This window comes from Monodelphis domestica, chromosome 5, assembly GCF_027887165.1.
Source record: "Monodelphis domestica isolate mMonDom1 chromosome 5, mMonDom1.pri, whole genome shotgun sequence".
NCBI lineage: Eukaryota > Metazoa > Chordata > Mammalia > Didelphimorphia > Didelphidae > Monodelphis > Monodelphis domestica.
In genome coordinates this window covers 292,346,927-292,363,658 of record NC_077231.1, presented here as the reverse complement: position 1 = coordinate 292,363,658, position 16,732 = coordinate 292,346,927, and the positions used below count along the sequence as shown (strand labels likewise).

At 37.1% G+C, this 16,732-nt stretch overlaps 1 protein-coding gene across 1 annotated transcript in view; it reads right to left on the bottom strand.

Annotated features, from left to right (window-relative positions):
• Positions 1–16,732, bottom strand: part of KCNH8 (potassium voltage-gated channel subfamily H member 8) — a 406,798-nt gene that overhangs the window by 95,377 nt on the left and 294,689 nt on the right. The window lies entirely within an intron of this gene.

Sequence of the window (16,732 nt, the reverse complement as noted above, 5' to 3'; positions counted from 1 at the left end):
GATGACTACGATTTGTAGCCATTGAGCCCCAATGGAAGAATTTTACTTCTAAGAAGATGGATTTTTATCTAAAGGAACAACAACCCAACAGCTTGGCACAAAAGGTACAAAACTTTGTTCAAGCAACAAACTCCATGAAAATCAGAATGGTTTGAATGGAAGCTAAAGATTCCATGAGATAACAAGAAACAGTAAAACAAAGTTGCCAGACAAAAATGGAAGAAAAGGTAAGGTATTTCATTGTGAACACAACTATATGGAAAATAGATCATGGAATATGGGATTCAAGATAAATATAAAATGGTAAATATGAATGAACTATGGATTAAACATAATGGACTAAACAAGGATAAACTGTTTCTATTCTACCATGGGGAGATGATCTATGTGTTTTCTCTGACACTGTTGTTGTCAGAGACCATAGAGGGACTTTAATTTGATAGAATGCCTGGGATTGGTTCTGTCCTGTGGTAATGATCTCAGAAAAAGAATGAAAATAGAGAAGAATACGCTGGGGATGAAGAGGGAGAGGAAGGTTAGGGAAAATTGTTTGAAATAAAAGAGGTTTGTATGTAGAAGTCTAAGCAAATAGGGTGGAAAGGATGGGATGAGGAGATGACATTTGAATCTTATACTTATTTGAACTGAGAAGGGATAAACATATACAGAAAGAATTGGATGCAAAAAAAAACACATTTCATTCAAAAGGAGGGAAAAATGAGAAGAAAGAAGTGTAAACATGAGGAAAGGGTAGATTAAAAGAAGGATTAATTCTAAGTAAAACAAATTTGAAGTGAGGACTTAAAAGCTATTTATTATGTTTTTTTTTTTGCAGCAGCAAAGAACTTTGAAGGCATGTTCATCAATTCATGAATGGCTGAATGAGTTATGGTAATATAAATATGATGGAATACTACTGTATAGTAAAGAATGATGAAGGGGATGATTTCAGAGAAATATGGGTAGACTTGTGTGGAATGATGAATAGTTAAATAAGCAGAAACAGGAGAAAAATTAGTAAATTGATAATATTTTCTAGATAAACAGCTTTGAAAGACTTAGGTTCTTTGATTAGCATAATGATATACCATAATTCTAGAAAACTCATGATAAAGCATCCTCCTCACTTCCTGGTAGAGAGGTTAAGAAAGAGTGAACAATGAAGCATACTTTTAAAAAGTGCCCAATGCAGAAATCTATTTTGCTTGACTGTGTATATTTTTAATAGAGGTTTTATTTGTCCTTATTTTTCAGCTGGGTTGGGGGAGAGAGAGAAAACAGATTTTTGAAAATTGAAAAAATATAATGAAAAAACATCAAAAGATTAAAATAAAAAACACTTCAGTATATTTGAAGAGTTAATATTAGAGTTAAGAAGACCTGCATTGGACTCTCTATGTGTGATCTTGGAGAAGTCACTTAATTTCCCATTACCCAGCAACATTCTAAGACACTCAAGTTTTAGAGCAGATGATGCCCTGAATTGTTATGGCACTTTCCTCATCCAGAGTTGCCTATATCAGTGAAATCACATGACCAATTCAAAAAGCAAATGAAAACAAAACACAGAAAAAGAATTGTGACAAAGAACCTCTTGTAGACTAGAGATCAAAGTCACAAGCTTAGGAAAACCAGAAATATCTGCCCATTAGAGAAATATGACAATCTTTGCCTTTAGAGAATTTTTGCTATAGCTTTTTATGCAGAATTCTATGAAAATTTAATATCAATGAATATGCCAACACATATGCCACATATGGAACTGTAAAGATACCAAATTATTACCATTATATGTAAATCACATTATAAATATTGTTTAAATAAGGAATATATGCATCATAGATGATAATAATACAAAGAATAGTTAACATTTATGTAAGTCTTACAATGTTCCAGATACTGTGTTAAGCACTTAAAAATGATCACCTATGATTCTTACTATAATCATGGGAGGTAGGTGCTGTTATTATTATCATATTCCAGATGGGAAAATGGAGACAAATAGTGATTAAGTGACTGGCTCAGAGTCACACAATCTGTAAGAGTCTAAGGCCAAATTTGAACTCTTCCTATCTTGAGATCCTTTGCTCTATCCACTGCCCCACTGTGCTGCCCCCATGTAGATAACCCTTAAAATTTCCCTAAGCTGTCATCAGACAGCATTCTGACCCCTATCCTCTCATATCTACCCCTGAACATTAGAGAAAAAGCATGAGGAAAGATGACACCTCTTCCTTGGGACTTCAAGTTCTATAAACGCATTGTAGTGAACAAAACGAGAACTATCTTGGCCACTTATGATGCAATTTGTACAAATTTTGTGCCTGCTCCTAGGAACTTATGATTAAAATGAGATAACATCGGTATTGAAGTGATTCTCTAATTACTATAGGCAGTTGTAAAGACTCAGTGACAATCCATGAAACAGAGGACAAGAATGGGCAATAAAAGATAAGCCCTGATTTCATTTCCACCCTCTAGGAAAAGATTTATTCAGAGTCTGATTTGCAGAGGCTGTTGCTTGCCATTTTGATAAGAGCACCAAACAATGGAACACTAAATAGTTGATTATTTTTAAGGTGCATAAATCATTGTGACCTGGTAAGAGGATGTCACAACATCTCAACTTCTGGTGGATACATGAGATGATGCGTATTTTTCCAAATTGGCTCACTTGTTCATCGCAGTGAAGTTTAAATGACTGGAAGATGTTACTTTGCCCATAGAATAGGTACTGCATGACCTAATTCTCATCTTCCTTTGGTGCATTGAGGGGCAAAAACAAATGCTTGTTTCTCAGCCCAAGAAGAAAATCAAGTACCTGAATAAAAAGCTGGAACTAACTGCACTAATTTGCTGTACCTTGAACTGAACTCAAATAGCTTTTTAAAAGGCAAAAAAGCCCCTCAAATTCATTTATTCAATGTCTACAAAAAAGATAGTCTCAGCCAGATCACATATGGGAGCCACTTTTCAAGGTCTCTGATGAGTTTTAGAATGTCCAAAGGAGGATGCCCAGGAATTGAGGGGAGCAAGGAATGTACAAGGATCAGCTGGAGGAAGTTTGGATGTTTGTGCCCTGCCCCCATGAAAGATTTTTGTTGAGAAGATAACTCTAACTATCCTTGAATGTTTCAGAGACTGTCATGTATAAAGAAGGGTTGGTTTTGTTCTCCTTGGTTAAATGCTTACTAAATGCTTTAGCCTGACGGCTATAGTCAGACTAATTGACTACACAAGACAAAAAGAGGAACAATGGGCAGAATTTGCAGAGAGGTAAATTCAGGTTTTATGTAAGAAAAAATTGCATAATGCCTGTTCCATCCCATGGTGCTACATGAGTCAAAAATGATTTCTGTATCCTAGAAGTCTTAGAGTCCATTTTGCTTCTTGTTGTTAAAGGGGATCTCTGCTTCAGGTATAGATCAGAACAAATGATATCTGTGGTACTTTTTGATTCTCATATTGTCCTCCCTTATGATTCACCAGTTCCACCTTCTGACTATATATTCTCCATTTCTCTAATCATATATCCCTCCCTAAATTAATGCGATGTATTATAACATAATATATAATAAATATATGTATCTTACACATAATATATTTATAAAAAACAAGAGAAACATTTCTAAATCATCAATTTGATCACAGATCCATTGGAATGTGGTAATCTAAACTGGAACCAAATCGAAGCACATTCTGGACAGAATTTTTTGAAACACAAAATTCATGTTAGGAGACCCAGATTAAGTTTCTTTTGATTTCTTAACTATCTATACATCTGCATAAGTAGTCTTGTGGATGTTTAAGAGGAGTCCAAAGTAGAGGTAGTCAGGTGTAAAGAAAAGAAGACATAGTATATTAGATCAGAGGTAGGGGGCATTATAGTTTGGTTGGAAGTGGTTGTTGATCCTTTGTTTCAAAGAGGACCCATGGCATCATGGGGCATTGCCTTTACTCTCACAAGAATTGGATTTAAAAGAGACAGAGTTGCACAAAGTCTTTATCCTCCCTCTCTCTTGCAGAGTCATAACAGCCTTGTGGCAAGAAAAATGTCAGGATGACTGATAATAACTCAGGATATAGTGGATGTCCTTGGCACCAAAAGTCTGACCAAGCTAGTGCTCCACTGTACTTGCTTCAGCTGCCTTCATGGCTTTTGGAACAGAATGTTCTCATCTCTTCCTTCTGCCAGAGGAAGTCTTCATGCTTGAACTAGACATCCCCACCTCACTGATGGATTTGAGGCCTCAACCTAGTTTAGCCAATCTGCCAAGATGGTTCATCAGAGTATAGCCACTGAGAATTCTACAACTTCTTGGAGCCATAGATGAGAGTTGGGTGAAAGGTAGACATGAATGGTGGATGGGCAATCATGAGAGGATTCAGCAAGCCCTCCTGCCAGGGATTCTCGCTCTCTTTGAACATCCTATACATTCTGGTTGGCCCCTTGAAGTCAGAGGGTCTAGGTATGAATGATTCCTCTGATGCTTATGACTCATAGGAATTGGGGCAAATCACTAACATTTCCTGGGTCATAATTTCTTTTTTCTGTAAAATGAAGGAATTTGACTGAATGGCCTTTGAAGTCCTGTCTAGTTCTTGATCTATGATTCTAATCTTATTGATCTCTCCCTCTCTAGCCATCTACTTTCACTACCATATGGTGGAGGCATTTTCAGGACTTTAAAAAAAATATGAGACAGTTGCTATATACTTGTGTTACAGTCAAAAGAGCAGAAGCTGTAATGATCATGAAAAAAATCCCTGGTGACACAGAAAGTATATTACACCCACAAAGTCTGCTATTGACTCTGTCAGCTAAATAAAACTTTTCCCCTGCACAGTACAGCCTTTCCACAATGAGAACACATGTTCTGCTGTAACAAGACAGCATGTCACTGTACTGTACCGAAGGATACAATTTCACCAATTTGGAATTTGATCTCCCCCCTCCCCAATTAATGTCATGGAAATTCTTGTCTCTAAAAGAAGGCACACCCCAGAACATTCTGCCTCTGCTCAATTTCCTTCCTAATGGACATGCCAAGAAACTTTTACTTGCAACTTAATGTAAACTCCACTATATTGAAATCAATTTAAGGCACGAATTAAGGAACGAGGGAAAGAAACAGGAAATAATGTCTGTGATCAAGACAGATCCATCCATTAAAATAGTTTTACTTTTCACAATAAATAGAATGATGAACCTGCTCCTCATTGGCCCAAACATTAGGGAGTAAAATAGAAATATAATAAAGGCTCTCTCCCTAAGTCAATATGCTGGTATTGCCATATGGCTTCTAGTCATGGAGCACCCAGAAGAGTCACAATTGTAAGGAACCCAGAGGAAAATGGAAAGACACCTGGTGAATGGAAGCAGGCTTCAGCACCGTGCCAAAAAATGACTTGGGTGAGAGAAGAAGAATAAAAGCCAACATGAAGGAAATGGATTCTTGGAAAAGGAGATGGGCCTGTCTGGAGAGAATATGAAGGATAACAGATGGACTGCCTGAGTGTCATCCTGAGAGTCATGAAATATTAAGAAGCCCCCGAGAAAGGCCTCCAGCAAGTGTGGGGGGGATTCTCCCTGGGGGATTTATAAGGAAGATCCAGACAAAGAATACCCATGATGAGAAATCATGTTTTGGTTGCAATGTACACCAGAGGAAGGTGTGGTGTCATTGGTGGGATCGCTGTACCAAAGTATTAATGTAAAATACTTCATTATCTTATTGTTTTTTCCAAAAAAAATTAACAAAATTTTATTGAGCTTCTCCTATATACCCAGCACCATGTGAGCTCCTTGACTCAAGGACAATCTTTTGCCTTTTTTTGGAGGGATTTTTCCTTAGCTTATAGCAGAGTGTCTGGAACATAACAAGGGCTTAAAATATGATGTTTTCCCCCTAAACCCTTCCCTTCTATCTTAGACTTGATACTAAGCATCAGTTCCAAGGCAGAAGAGTGGTAAGGGCTAGGCAACTGGGGTTCAGTGATTTTCCCAAGGTCACACAGGAAGTATTCGAGGTCAGATTTGAATCTAGGACCTTCTGTCCCCAGACCTGGGTCTTTCCACAGAACCACCTAGCTCCTCCTTTAATAAATGATTAATTGCCTCCTTTTTGCTCCAAATAGAAATCAAATGTTCATCAGTGTTAGTGCATTTAACTTGTGCTTATTTCTAGGTACTCAAATATGCACACATCCCTTCATGTATGCAACTTGTTTTATACAACAGATTTCTAAAAAGTTTTGTATAATTTAAAAAATCCGATCATATTCAGGTTTGCTAGTGTCAAATTATATTTCAGTGAATTCTTTTGTAATTTAAATACTTTTTAAATAATGCTGATAAACACTCAGTAAAGTGCCTTATAAATTCAACCTTATATACCCACAAACTCATGTGCTTTCCTTATATGTCAAGTGAATTGTTTTGGATTGAATAATCTCTAGGCAGAACTTGGACTAAGAGTAGATATGCCAGGTAATCAAATAGGACATACCATGTGGGAAAGGATAGAGGTGGTATGTTATGAGTGGAAGGGAAGGAACAAATTTTTTTTTTCATAATTTGTAATATGTGATTCAGAAATGCAAATCTGAGTTCACATAGATTGAGTTCACTCCAGGGACTTCCCTCTAAAATGGCTTTCATTTGTGATCCAGACCAATATTAACTTCAGAATTGACTTGGTTGGGATGGGGGAATGGGCCTCATCTCCCATGCAAGTGCTCAGCTAATAAGATTTAGAACATAGGAGAGTTGGGTGATAAATTTGGTGGCCATTGTAAATCTCAACAACCACATGCTGGTTCAAAGTGGGATTGGATTATGCACTGGTTGAGGGAGTATTTATACCACTGAAATAACAGAATCTTGAAATATTGAAGCAAGTAGGAAAGATCCCATATTGTTTATTCACAAATTGTATTTTGGGCAAGCCGCTTCTGCTCACCTTCATGCTTTCCTAAGCTTGCTTCTCATTTACCTTGAATTATATGAATGATGAATTTTTTTTCCCATAAAATCTTCCAATATTCCTAGGAGGAAGGTGGAAAGATTTTCCATTTTGACCCATCTATTCCTTCTGCTCTATTTCTGCTGCTTGGCTAACCTGCTCTTTAGGAACTGGGCAGATCTGGAATTACTATGCAGACTTAGAACTTTCTGTAAATGAATTTGCCACTTATGAAAACACATTGCAGAGTGATTTTGAATTGGAGCTATTCTGGATTAATCTGAACTGAAAATGGTAATTTGTCCTAGACCAGAGCAACACCTTAAATTACCATTTAAAAGCACATTTATCTCTTTCTTTCCAGAAGTGCATAACTATTTCAAGACAAGAAAAAATGATCCAATTAAACAATGGCTCTTAAATAATACATGTCATTTGCCTATTTGTAAATAAACTATTACATCATATGTTTAAGCATCTGAGAAAATCATAAACTTCCTGGATTATAATTGAGCACCTCCACATTCCCTGGGTAGCTTTCCTGATTGTGATTCTAAGAAGTATGGCTAAGTATCTTTTCACGATCTACTGGGACATAGAGTCATAATTACTAATTCTTTTACATAGAGAAAAATCACATCAATTTTCAAAGAACCTCTTTCTTCTCTTCTTTCTTTGACTTCTCACCCTATTCCTTTGGTACAAATAATCTCAGTGCCTCTTTTCTGAAAGAGTGTTTGTGGAGACCCCCAGACTTGCCATGGTCAATGAAAAGACTGAGGAAGGAGTCAAGACTGAAAATTCATTAGGGACTGAGGAAATACATTCAATGCCAAATGTTTGGGTGGAGAACTCTAGACATGGTGGTAGGGAAAGGAGCAAGATATGCCATGGAGGACCTTTCTCACTTGAAGTAGGACAAGGGTGAGTAGGATTGTAGGGAGGGAAAGCTCTATAAGGAAGCTTCTTATTTTTTTGAATTATTCTTATCAACTAGATGCTAACTAGCTAACTAGCTCTGAAAACAAGTGTTTTCAGAGTTTTCTAAATTTTAATTCCCTAGGTAAAGCCCTTGTTGCCTACCCTAATTATGAGTCTGTTATGGTCATTCTCAAGGCTGCCCTAATCAGAGTTAGGTTAATAAAAGTGATTTTGGAGATAAGGAATCCATTGAATGTGAAACAGAAAACTTTGGGTCTGGCAGAGGAAGTTCTCTTGGTTCAAGGTAAAGGGAAAGATATCAGCATGGATAATTTTCCACCATACAAATATAATGGAAAAAGAGATTGGAAAGACAAAGAAAGGGGCAGTTAGATGGCTCAATGGATAGAGAGCCAGGATAAAGATGAGAGGTCCTGGGTTCAAATCTGCCCTCAGACATTTTCTGCCTGTGTGACCCTGGGCAAGTCATTCATCCCCCATTGCCTAATCTTTACTATAGAACCTAAATCAGATATAAATTTTAAGATGGAAGGTAAGCAGTTTTTTTTAAAGACAACCTAATAGAGGCATCTAGGTGGCTCAGTGGATTGAGAGGCTGGCTTAGAGATGAGAGGTCCTGGGTTCAAATGTGATCTCAGACACTTCCTAGCTGTGTGACTCTGGGCAAGTCACTTAACTCCCATTGCCTCACTGTTACTACTTTTTTGCCTTAGAACCAATACATAGTATTGATTCTAAAATGGAAGGTAAGGGTTTGAAAAAAAAGATGAATGAAGACATCAAATACGCATCCAAAGTGACTGCTTTATATTTAGTACAATATTAGATTGACCATTTTCTTTTGTTCCAGACATTATAATTTTGGATATTGTTCCTATTTACCTTCATGTGGTGCTATTCTGTCATAGTTATCAAATACACATTCTTTGAAATTGGATTCTATCTTTGGGACACTCCCTGGGCTCTGAGAAGCGGACTTTCATCTGATCTTTGATGGAACCAGGTCCCTGGTCCAGGCAATTTTCCAAAGCACGCCATCTCAAGAGTACCCTATCTTCTCATTTCTAGATTCCCCTTAGATGTTGTCCTTGCTCATCAGAATGCAAGTCCCTCAACAAACAGGAACCATTTCCATTGCCCATTTCTTTGACCCCAGCACTTAGTTCAGCAGAAGTCACAAAGAAATACTCCTTTCAAACTGGAGGAGGAAACAGAGGAAGTGCGATAAGGAGAAATCAGTGGATTTGAAATCAGAAGTCTTGGGTTCTAGTATCAGCTTTGACATTTACTTGATTTGACCTTGGGAAAGTTTCCTCATTTCTCAAAGGAGGCTAGGTGAGATGATCTCTAAGATCTTTCAAACTCTAAACATGGTTATAACAAAATAATACATAATTTCTAGATTCTTTTTGTTCTTGAAGTTTTATTTCTGTTCCCCCCTTAGAAATACTTAGCACAAAAGATTCTTTAGGATGCTATTTAACTTTGGGATCATGAGAATGAGTGTAATCACAATTCACCACACTGTACAATTCTATGCAGGTAAATTCACTTTGACCTTTCTAGACATATTCAAAGTTCTTAGAAAAAGAAGCCACCATTTCATTAAGTATACTAAGTTCAAGAAGAACACTAACTCTTCAGTTACATGAGAATAAATTCCTATCTCATAGGATTGTTGTGAAGAAGGTACTTTGTTAACCACATAAATATTATTCATTTTTGCTTTCTGATTTGGACTTATAATTTTATTGGCAAAGGGAATGAAAGGTCATTAACAAAGGTAATGGAATGCCACCAATTCAGATGTCTAATTGTAATTGTTCTTTATTTTAAATCTTGTTGCAGTGGATAAAGCCCCAAATTTGAGTCAGGAAGTCCTGAATAAAATTCTGGCCTCAGACACTTACTGCCTTTGTGACCCTGGGCAAGTCACTTAGCCTCTCTTGGCCTCAGTTTCCACATCTACAAAACAGAGACAATAATAGTACCAACCAGTCTTGTGAAGATTGAATTAGATGATTGTAAATCATTCAGCATAGTGATAATCCAGGTTGTCCCTACTTCTTGGTCAGCACACAACACTGTCTCTCTATTATTACACCTTTAGTAAACAATCACAGATTCACAGTCTCTTTTCAGATGTCAAGAGGTTGATAGCCTTCTGATGAAAGAGAAGCAATTCAGCCTTAGTGGACAGAGGTAAGGCTGTGTAGGCTGTCACATCTCCCTTGAATTTTATAAAGCAAATGAGTGAACATCGTATTCGTAGAGTTACAAAGTGAAATTCTAAAAGTACCTATTTTTCCTTCAAGTAAATTATAGTGCACTATCCTTCCAAGCATTGTTATTTTTAAATTGCCACAAAATAAGGAAATCCAGGTAATATAATCAGGAAATCTGTGTGCCAGCTTGGTGCGTATGTGGGCCCGCAGTTTTGTTTGTCTTCCTGGAATACTGGAAATAGACTAAAGACTCTCCTGCAAGTTTCTAGGGAGTTGGAGAATCATGAAATTAAATACCAACTTTGAGGTGTCAGCTTTTGTTCTTCCTTAGAACAGTTCTTCTCTGACTCATCTATCTAGTCTGTGCATTTAAAAACATATAACTAACTTTGTTTGATCGCTTGATGGGGTGTGAAATACAGTAAGTAGTGGGAGTCTGCATGAACATTCCAAATTAAGTTTTGAATTAGTGGGTGGTTGAATGATTGGTTTTGAAATGAACGGAGCAATGGAGTTGTGCTTGAGAGGTCTAACAAGTGGCATGGAGAACAGGGTAGAGGTAATAGATGAAAAAGGCTATATAGATGTCATTCATGAATGGTTAGATGAAGGGATGGATAGGAGGACAGATGGATGGATGATTGGGTGGAAGAATAGATGGATAAATAGATGGATGGATGAATGGATAGATGGATGGATGAATAGATGGATGAATGGATGGATGGATGGATAGATGGATGGATAAGAAACAGGCAAAGTAGTTCTAAAGAGGACCAGGGTCAACCAGCATTTCTTAAGTGCCTACTGTTTTCCAGTTGGATACAGGGAAAGGCAAGAAAAACATATAATTCCTTTTTTTTTCAGAGAACTTACAGTCTAATAGACAAGCTAAGAAAGAACCAGACAAGTAAAAATAGTAGAAAAACTAAAGTTACATGGCAATGATTAATTGAACCTCTTGATGACAAGAGATGTGTGAGTGGAGAATTGGGGACATATGACATAGATGCTGTAGAACTCATGAGGAAAAGATTCGCCAACTCATCAGAGATATGGGGTGAGTGAGAATGAAGAGTTGTGAACCTTGGTGATGAGGCAGAAGCTCAAAAGGAAAGATTAAGCTTAGAGGCATTAGCTTCCTAGAATGACTCTGTGCTTTTATGTCCTGATTCAGATGCCTTAAGAGAGCAGAACTGGGGAGTCTTCCACCAGGTCTAGGAAGAGGGATTCTGCCTTTTCTGAAAGGAAATGACAGGCTCTGGGTAAGGGTGCATTTGAGTCTGAAACCTGAGGTTGTGTTGACTACAAAGTCACAGCAGGGAGAAATGCCAGGGAGTCTAGTGGAGTGGCCCACCCAGAATAATAATAATAATAGTTATCATTTATGCTATGCTTTAAGCTTTTCTAAGTTCTCTCTTTCTTTCTCAGAATGAGATACAGAAAGATAATGATACAGAGAGATAGAAATAGACTGGGAGATACAGAGAGAAAGAGACAGACACAGAGAAAGAGGCAGACAGACAAAATCTTGTTTCATTAACACAACTCCGGTATCCTTCTTATACAGAGGAGCACTGTGAAGCTGAGAAATGAAGTGACTTTCCTGTTTACACACACAGTTAGGGAAGTATGTACAGCAAGATTTAAAGCTCAGCCCTCCCTACCTCCTAGCTCAGCATACAATCTATTATGCTACTTAGGAGACTAGAAATGTTTAAATTCCCTTCTGTCAGAATCACTGTGCACCTTGAGGACCAAGCCCAGCCACGTGTTTTGACCATCCAACCATGAACTGTTCCCTAGCCAAACAGTAGCAGCAGGATGGCATCAGAAGGAATGGAAGGAAGCTAAAGGTTTCCTTTGCTTTCCAGCTCTCCTTTACAAAAATCATCTCTCATTGCCTTATTATGATGGAGAGATGACTACACCAACAACTATCCAAGCTAAAAGGACTTCAAATATGGGGGAGGTTTCTATGTATTTAAGCCCTGAATCAGGCAGGTCAAGTCCGCAGAAACTCATTAATAAGTTGGCTTTATGGAATGAACTTGGGGGCTATGGTACCTCTTTCTACTAAGTTTGAGACAGGCAGACAGGAGTGCAAATCTGTGACTGTAGAGGGCTTATCTCTACTAACATCAGAAATCCATAAAGCTGGGGCATCTGGGTAGCTCAATGGGTTGGGAGCCAGGCCTAGAGATGAAAGTTCCTGGGTTCAAATCTGCCCTCAGACACTTCCTAGTTGTGTGACATTGGGAAAATCACTTAACCCCCATCATCTAGCTCTTACCACTCTTCTGCCTTGGAACCAATACACAATATTGATTCCAAGGTAGAAGGTGAGGTTTTAAATTCATAAATTAAGAATTTTATTCCTAATTTTGCTAAATTTTGTTAGCCCCATTTCTTGCTTTAAACATTAATTCTACTGAAACTTTTCATTATTTCTATAGTCTGTATCCCTCTACTCACCATCCTTAATCTCAAACTCATATTTCATCCCTTAACTTTTCTTAATATCATGTCTGTCCCCTCGTCCCAAGCGCTATCCTAGTATGGTTTCATGATGAAGACAGGCTTTAGAGTCCAAAAACTTGGATGAAATCTCCCCTAAGACACTCCCCTAAGCTGCGTGACCCTGGGTTAAGTGTTTTTGCACCTCAGATTCCTTATGTGTAAAATGAGAGGGCTAGACTTAAAGAAAATTAAGGCCCTTTACTTCTCTATATCTTTGATCCTGTGATCTATCCCACAACGTGACCTCTTACATTTACTGAGAACAAGGCTGTCACTTCCCTTCACTTCCTGAGGGAACTTCATTTGGAAAATGGACACATGCTGGGAAGACTAGCCAGATTTCAAATCTATTCTTGATATGTCAAGGTCTAATTAGAATAGGAAACTAGAAGAGAAGAACAAGGAGAACCTGGATATGACTGAAAAAAGAATAAAAAGGGGTGGTTGTGTTGGAAAATAATATACAAGAGGGGAATAAGGATTATTTCATGTGACAATAAGGGAAAGGGAAGGCAGAGTGATCTAGACGGTTATAAGAGCTATTATAGAGAGACCTTGAACAGCTGTTCTCCATCTCTATGCAGGATGGAACAGTGGCAGTTCAACAAAAGGGTTTAAATTGAAATAGCAGTGATTTCAATTAGACAAAAATAAAGCATCTCCTGACTGTAAGTTGTTAATATCAATGGGTGCTTGAAAAGGCAAATTCTGAGAAGGTTACGGCATGATTTCCAGAATTAGGGAGGCAATAATTCTACTTTACTGGGTCCTGGTCAGAAGACATCTGGAGTCATCTATTCAGTTTTAGATGATACATTTCAGGAAGGATATGAATGAGGTGAATTGCATCTAGAGCAGGGGAGCAAGGATATTAAGACTGGGGTACATAAGATAAATTTTTTATGTTTAGGCTAGAAAAAAGGATTTAAGGTTGGCATGGCAATACCACTGAAGTGTTTGAAAGGATTTTATGTGGAATAAATTAGGTTATTCTTGATCTCAGAGGGCAAAACAGGAAAAAGAATAACCAGAATTTTTTGTAGTACTAAACTTTATATGTATTTAATTTTCCCATCAATAAAACCATAGTATTATTATCTATTTTACAGATGAGGAAACTATGTCTAAAAGAGGTTGAGTGACTTACATAGGGTCAGCTAATTAAATGTCTTAGGGCATATTTAACCTCCCATCTTCCTGTCTCTGTGTCTGGAGCTCTGTCCATTTATGGAAGTTGCAGAGAAGCACATTTTGGCATGATATAAAGATAAGGTATCCATAAATTAGAGTAATCTTACAGTAGAATGTACTCTTTTTGGAAAGTCTCCTACTTCTCACTGGGGATCATCAAACAGAGGCTGAATGCAGAGGGTGATACTTGGCCTGCTAGAGGTCAGGCTCCCTGGCCTCAGAAGTTCCTTGGATTTTGGGTTCTTCAATTATTAAGCCTTGAATTTATATCAACATCGATGTATTTTTGTAAATATCAAAATCTTGGATTCTATAATTATTGAGAATTATAGAATTTATCTTCTCAATATTCTCATAAAAGAGAATAATCACTCCAGTTTGGGATGAATTAGTTATTATTCATCCTGACCAACTGCTTATAATAAATTCTGCTTTATTTAGATCAATCTGATGCTGCCCAAGTTTAAAAAAATCATGATTGTTTTAATAGGATTGATTTTGTTTATTCCTATTTAATTATATATATACATACATACATACATATATATATACATATATATATATATATATATATATATATAAAGATGATTCTGAGCTTTGCTAGATTCCCAAAGGGAAATGCCATAGAAAAATTAAAAAACTTGTCTAGAAAATTCTACCACTCAAGAATTAATCAACATTTGTTTCCCTATGATTTAGAGGAAAGAAGAACTTAAGGACTTTTTAGTGTGAACAGGCAATGGAAGTTTTAGAGGGTCTAAGGAGAACCCCAAAATCATACTGAACACATGAAAAAGGCAATCAGAGTTGAGATCAAATTTGAGTCAGATACACTTTTCATTGCACAAAGAGTATACACTGAAGGGGTTTTACATTGCTCATATCCACTCAACATCCTGAGCTAGATAAAAATGATGAGTCACAGAATCATTAGCATCCTACATTGATCCACTATTGCAGGAGCTTTTGAGTAGATGAATTTGTGATCTTCCCACTGGAGGTGAATTCAGTTGAAGGGAAGAAAACTCATTTTAGAGAGTCTCATACAGTTTAGATTGCTAAGGATGTTCAGTTCAATTCATCATAATGGATGTTTCCCAGGTCTCTATGATATGCCAAGTAACACATTGCTGCAATATGTTGGTTCTTTTAGAAATCCCAGGGAAAGAAACCTTTCAGAGGCATCCTTACTTGTATTAGTCAGAAGAACACATTCCTGGTGCACAAAATTCTAAGAACAGGGGAGTTAGCATGAAATAACCATCTAATTCTTAACTCTAAAGAGAAGCCTCATTGCTACTAAATTCCCAAGTCATACTTTCAGAGTTTTCTAACATCAAACAGGCTAACTCATGCTAAATGCCAAAGGGACTCACATAGTGAAAAGCATGGAAAACACCATGTACTTTAAAGAAATTGTACAGGAGTATAATTACTCAGGATCTAGTGTCAGTAATGATAAAATTGAAAATAGTTAAGGGGAAGTTCAAGTGTCTATTACCTTTAGTATGTTAGTGACTTGGCTAGATATAGCGAGGGAACTTGGGTTCAATTCACCAAGCTAATTATCAGTCAGAATATGCTATTTTCCCCTGCATGTGCTAGCTAATATTATTATATGCCTGGCAAGATGACAGAATTTCAATTATACTACAGCAAATACAACTCATGGACCCTTCAGCAATGAAGGGTCAATTACAGCAATGTTACAAGGAAAATACTAATGTACCCATTCATGCTTGTGGAATGCACTGGAATTATTTCTCTGAAAGTTGAGTGAGCCTTAACAGTAAAAAATAGGAAATAGTGGCTATATGGAGATTTGTTGATAGGCACAATGAAATGTGCCATGTGAATGTAATGATACTGTAGTGTGGCACTGGGCATAAGTAACTACAACAATGAGAAATTCAGAGAAATATGGGAGGATTTTTAAAAATGATGCAGAGCAAAGGAATTAAAACCAATAGAAAAATATATACAAATAGATTTATATATTTATAACTATGTACATATATAATTATATAATGAATATAGTTATGTAAATGGAAAGAGAACACAAGTAGATGAATTCTGATCAATCATGATGACTAATCAGGATCTTGGAGAACAGGTAATGTGATGAAATGTTCTTCCTCTTTTTAGCAGAGGATGACTTAGGGGTATGGAGTATAGTATATACTTCAAATGTTCACTGGAGAAGAGTATTAGGGGAAAATGATTGTGGTGTACAAGCAAAAAGTATCAATATTTTTGGATAAGAAAATATTCTAAATGGTATGGATACTCCACATCTACTTACTGATGAAAGGATTTGGTAACCTAAAAGCATTATTCTCTGGAAGCTGGGCTATCCCCATAAAGAGCCCAACTCTTTAGCTTACCTGCCCTGAGAACAGTCTAATAATAATAAACAACAGTAATGGCGATAATGATGATTTACATAGTGCTTTAAAGCTTACATATCTCATTTCCCCCCTAAAACCCCCTAAATGTAGTTGCTATTACTGTCTTCATTTTATAAATGAGGAAATAGACAGAAGGGTCAAGCAGCTTGCCCAGTTTTATGCAAGTAATGTATAAGGCTAGATTTGAATTCAGGTTTTCCCAACTACAGAGCCAGTATTCTTAAATCCTCAAATTCACTTTTCCCCCTGTTATCATCCCTACTTTTCTGGAATCTTCTCACTTCTAATTTCCCAGTATCTCCAGCTCATTCTCCATCATCTTTAATTTTGGTGTGTGGGGGACCAGGATGCTGCAGCTTGAAACAGAGATCCTCTTCCAAATCAAGCTTTTTTCATATGCTGATCACTCTATGTGTACAGTAACTGGTTCTCATCTACATCCTTTATTCTGGAGAAAAGAGAATTGATGTTAGGTCTTAAGAAC